The 5,818-nt window shown below is 39.5% G+C and overlaps 1 pseudogene; it reads right to left on the bottom strand.

Moving 5' to 3' along the window:
• Positions 1-337: 337 nt before the first annotated feature.
• Positions 338-1,079, bottom strand: LOC118574783 (annotated as a pseudogene).
• Between the last annotated feature and the right edge of the window lie 4,739 nt (positions 1,080-5,818).

Below are 5,818 nucleotides of genomic sequence, written 5' to 3'. Positions count from 1 at the left end.
AGGATATCCAAGAGGAGTTTTGGTGAGGGTCCAGTGATGATGGTGTGCCAGAGGCCTTGAACCAGACCAATGACTCATTGCAATGAACATTCTGTGGGTGGGGCTGATTGGACAAAAGGGTATAACTGTGTGACACACAGTAGTTCCTTATGCTACTAGGATGAATAAAGAGGTGTTGGAAAGATGAAGGAGCAAGGTGGGGTTTTTGTTGTTTGTTTTGTTTTGTTTTTAATTGGGGGGCATGCTGCAGGGGTGAGGGGCTTGGAAGTGAGTGGGATTTGGGTACATGATGTGAAATTCCCAAAGAATCAATAAAGGATTAGTTTTTAAAAATCTACAGATGGAAGACTGCACATGCTTACCATTCACTTCATGTGGGGAAGCTATTGAATGGGTTTTCTTGAAAATACTCATTGCCATGATGAAAATAGTTATGTGCCAACTTCAAGGCCTCTAAGAAGCACTTAAGAGTCTATACAAAGAGGTAGCAGTATCTGATTAAACATGCAAGAGATGGAATTCCTAGTTTATAACACAGAAGATAATTCCACAGGCTCCTCTTCCATGGTTCTCTTCCTTGGGTGTCAGCTGGATTTCTTTGTTCTACTCCTGACTTCTCCACAGCCCGGGTGTCTAAGGGGACTTCTCAACAAGTTCCTCAAAGATGTATTGAAGAGTCACAGCCTTTCCTTTATAAACAACTTGGAATGCTTTCATGTAGATTTCAGGCCTTCATTTCTATCAACTTCAAGATTTTCTTTATCAATTTTATCCCCAACCACTAGGTTAACTATATCATTTCATGTATGGTATGTTTCCATTTCACTTAACCAACTATCCAGTTTAACGGAAGTGTCTCTTCTTGTGACTTCATAAACTAATATAATATCTGGGAGTTAATCTTCTAGATTGCAAGCTTAGCCTTATTTCCATCTACTGAAATTGCTTTTCACTTTAAAGTCAATACCTAGTGTTGCTACAGGCTCAGGCTCAAAAGTATCATTTGTGAATTTCAATACCAGTCTGGACTTGCCCACCCCACTCTTGCCAGTGATAAGGATCTTCAGAGTGATCAGTGTTCAATGCGCACTCTCTCCAGCCTGCCCCCAGCTAGCCTCCTGTGCTCAGTCCTTCATGGGACAGCCTATGCCTATGCTGATGCTTTCTTTTTTAAGTTTAAATTGATTTAGAGAAATCTGTGATATAGATATAATAAGATGAAAGCATAGATTAAGGAAGGAACTTACTTCTAAAGAGCAACAACTTGTTTAAAATGTTTTACATTGGTACAGATTTTAGTCTATTGATACAAACTTAAAGTTAATTTTGTTATTATATATATATATATATATATATATATATATATATATATATATTTCTACTCCTGTTTAAGGTATTGTGTTTGTATAGCTCATTTAAAATTGTAATGGATAATTAAAAATAGATTAATAATTAATCATCTGTGATAATCATACTCATAGCCTCATAGCCATGTTAGTTAAGTCTTCTAGGTATACATAGAGATATTTCAGATAGATAAGTAATCTTCAAATACTTCAAAGACCTACAGAATATGGCATTTAAAATATTTTTAAAATTTAGACTTTCTGGACAGTGAGACATGTCTGCTCCTGGCAGCACCAATTTACTTCAGAGACGAGGATGGGCATTGAAGACACTTCATATGGAGTTTATATTCACCTTGACAAAAATAGCCATTTGGACAAGAAACTGTTCTTGCCTGGACTGCTTGATCAACTGGACATGCAGGACCCATAGAAAGGTGACCACTGAACTTTGCTTGACAAAATGGTCCTTCAGGTTCCTGCTTCACAGAGGAAACTGCCAGACATTCTACAGGACACTGAGAGAAGTGACCGAGATACTCTAGCCCTGTGGGCTGAAGACAAATGCCCCAACTTTACAAAGGAACATTAGGTGACTGTCCAGACTGCCAGCTGTCTCTGTCTACCCTGCAAGACTCCCAAAAGTTGCTTGCGTCCTTCTCCCGGTTCTCAGGTAATATTATATCTTTCTGAGGTCTTTGATGTGGTTGAAGACTAGATAGTTATAATTTCCTCAGTTACAATAAAAGGTAAGTTAGATATAAAACCTTAGACTCACAAATATAAGATAGATAGGATATCTTCTTTAATATTGTAACTGTAATTCTTGCTTGATAATTGTTTTGTTATATGTAATTTTACTATGTAAAAGTTAAAACCTTCCTTTAAAAAAAAAGAAAAGAGGAAGGGGCGATCGGCATCTCCGAAGGAGGGCAGTGATGGAGACCATGAGGATGAGGAGGATGAGGGCAGTGGGAGCGACGAGGATGAGAATGAGGAGGGCAATGATGAAGGCCAGAGCAGCCCTGCTAGCCACGTGGGCTGCCAGAAGAAGAGGAGTAAAGTGCTTAGCAGAAACAGTGCTGATGATGAGGAACTGACCAATGATAGCCTGACCCTTTCTCAGAGCAAGAGTAATGAGGACTCGCTGATTCTTGAGAAGAGTCAAAACTGGAGTATTTGTATGTATTTCAACTTCAATGGAAGGGACAAAAAGAGAGCAAGGTATTTTCATTGATTATAAGTTCAGTTTATTTTCAATTCACATTTGATGCAAATGTTGGGATTTAGTTTGGGGCTTTTCTGTTGTTTTAATTTTTTAGATAGTATCTCGCTGTGCAATTAGCCTGGATTCAAACTGATGGTCCTCATGCCTCAGTCTCACAAGTGCTGGGAATGCAGTGTATATGAACAGGCCTGGCTTCTTTCTTTCATTGACAAAAAAAATTCTAATAATCATATACAATATTTTCCTTTGAGGTATGTATACATTATAGAATGGTTAAATTCAGTTAATCTATGAAATTTGTCTTGTTCTGATTAGAACTAGGCTTATATTTCATTCTTTTAGCATTTTTTTCAATATACAATATATTGTTACTAGCTATAGTTACCATGAGGAACAACTGATCCCTTGAACTTATTTCTCCTGTCCATATATTTAGAACCTTTGACCAAGCACTTATAGTCATTATCATTCAACTCCTTCTGTGAATTCAGCTTTATTCTACATTTAAGGGTAAGCATACATTATCCATCATCCTTTGCCTACTTATGTCCTCCAGGCTCATCCATACTATTCTCCAGCTTCATCCATGTTGTTTCACATGGAAGGATTCTTTCCTCAGAAAATGGTGAATAGCATATTCTTTGTTCATGAGTTGTTAGACTACACTTGGTTCTAAATCGCAAGGCCATTACACACAGTGCTGTGGTAAGTATCAAAGTGCAGATATCTCTGTAGCATACTCATTTCGTTTCCTTTGGATATTATTGTATAGCAATTCCTCTGAAATTAAACTGTCCATCTTAAGATACAGAATTTTAAAGAGGTATGTAGTGGGTATTCGTTCCACCTTGCAGTACCAGCCCCTAGGACATGGCCAATTGGATAGCTTAAGACCTGAGGGGCCTTTTCTCTCTCGTGAGATGCTATGAGTTCTTTCCTGTACTTGAAGTGAAGTGGAAGAACTAAACCATTTACTACATTGTTTATATTCATAGGGCTTCTCTCCATTTTTTTAAAAAATATTTATTTATTTTATGTATATGGGTGACCTGTCTTCATGCACACCAGAAGAGGGAATCAGATCTCATTACAGATGGTTGTGAGCCAGCATGTGGTTGCTGGGAATTGAACCCAGGACCTCTGGAAAAACAGACAGTGATCTTAACTGCTGAGACATCTCTCCAACCCTCTACAACAAAATCTCACCATCAAGCGCCACCACTGGAAATCCACAAATTACCACTAATGAATCTATTTATTAAGAGATCATATGGGGTATCAACTCACTGATACAGGATATGGCAATTTCAGTCACAGAGTCCTTGGAAGGCTGGGAACCAGTTCCATGCTGTTTCATGCAACCTGGCTTGGTCTTCACCATCCAAGAGCGTGAGAGAAAAGGCTCGAGTTCGTGCTCCTTAGATCTTAAGCTGGCCAAGAGGCCATGCCCTAGGAGCTGGCACCCCAAGGTCATAGGTGGAAGGAATACCCACCACAAAGGTGAAACAACTGGATGTTCTAAGGTGGGTATGTGAATCATCCCATCCTGCCTGGGAGTTCCTAGAGCACAGGAAGAAAACAATTCAAATGACTTGAGAAGTCTTTGATACTGACCAGATCTACTAGCTCTTGGCCCCATTCCCAAGCATATACAGCTGTAAGGACTGCTGAGAGACACTCTCAGACCAGACAAGTCACTTAAAAAAGAGAGAGAAGTTGAGCTACCTGGAAGAAGCAGACAAGCCACCTCCTTGGAAGAATCAAAGAACAGCCAGGCTGCTTGGAAGAGGCTCTGACTACCTTTGCTGCCCAGAAAGGACACATTTTCTTGTGCTGCTGGCAGGCTGTGTACTGTGCTCCAGGTTTCTATGTTTGGTAAGCTGTTGTGTTGGGGGGCTTTGGTGATACAGCTGTCTTTTGGTAATTTCTGCTCCTGTAAGTAACCCCTAACTCACAATCTTGAAAGTAACCCCAATAAAACACATTGGCTCACCAAGATGGACTTTGTTGGTATCCTCACTTTGGTCTGTTGTCAGTTCCCATTTGTTCACATCTCTCCAGGAATGTGTCACCCAACCTGTTTGTGGGTTGTTAGATCATATTCTACCTTTCAAGTGATCTCTGTACCATTTTCTGTAAGAGTTGTATTCATTTACTTTCTCAACAACCATGTATAAGGTTCCCTTTCTTTATATCATCATCAAGCCTAGTTATCTCTCCTCCCTCACTTCTCCTTCCTCCTTCCCCAACCCTCTATCTCTGTGTCTGTCTCTCTCCCCTGTGTCTCTGTGTCTGTCTGTCTGTCTGTCTCTCTCTCTCTCTGTGTGTGTGTGTGTGTGTGTGTGTGTGTGTGTGTGTGTGTACAGACATGCACTGGGCATCTATGTGGAAGTCAGAGGACAACCACCAGTGTCAGTTCCTCCCTTCCATCTTATTCAAGACAGAAGGTCTTCTTTACGACTGCATACACCAGGCTAGCTAGCTAGCAAGCTCCCAGGGACTCTCCTGGCTCTGCTTTCCATCTTACTGTAGGAATTCCTTCTGGGACTACAGACATACACTTTCATGTCTGGAATGACAAGAATTCTGGAGATCTGCACTCAGGGCACTTTACCCTGTGAGTCATCAGCCCCTCACAAAGGAGAACAGGATGACTATGCACAGTTCAGGGGACTTTCATGGTAGTGAGGAATTTGTAAATGAACAAGGACGTATAGGAGCAAAAATAAGAAGTACATGGGTTTGGGTTGGAAGCTACAGTCATGAAGCAAGTATGGCAAAATATATAAAACACTGAAGTGACAGAACACGCTGATGGCAACCTGGAATCTTGCATCCAACAAAACAATGTTTCTTGTGTAAATGTGAGGTACAGACAAAAATTGAAAGAATTTGAAAGCCTGTCTTCCAAAAAACTGTTAAAACAAGTTCTTCAGAAAAAAGGAAAACTGCGTAAGTTAAAAAGTAGGTCTATATGAGAAAATGAGGATATTGAAGAATGGGTAAATTAAATTTTAATACATTTTATTCTTAACAGTTGACTGATAAAAATAGTTTGTCCAAACTAACCATAGAAAACTAATGCATTCCATATTATTGCTTATGAATATTTGCTATGGATGAAAACAGTGTTACAATGGATAGCAGGGACAACCTGAACACTTTGTCATAAAGCATGTGAAGTATTGCTTCATAAGGAATATGGTATCAATTGAAATGCGATATAAAATATTTGGTAACATAT

This window comes from Onychomys torridus, chromosome X, assembly GCF_903995425.1.
Source record: "Onychomys torridus chromosome X, mOncTor1.1, whole genome shotgun sequence".
Lineage (NCBI taxonomy): Eukaryota > Metazoa > Chordata > Mammalia > Rodentia > Cricetidae > Onychomys > Onychomys torridus.
The sequence above is the reverse complement of the archived record's forward strand: the minus strand, read 5'-3'. Positions and strand labels throughout refer to the sequence as shown.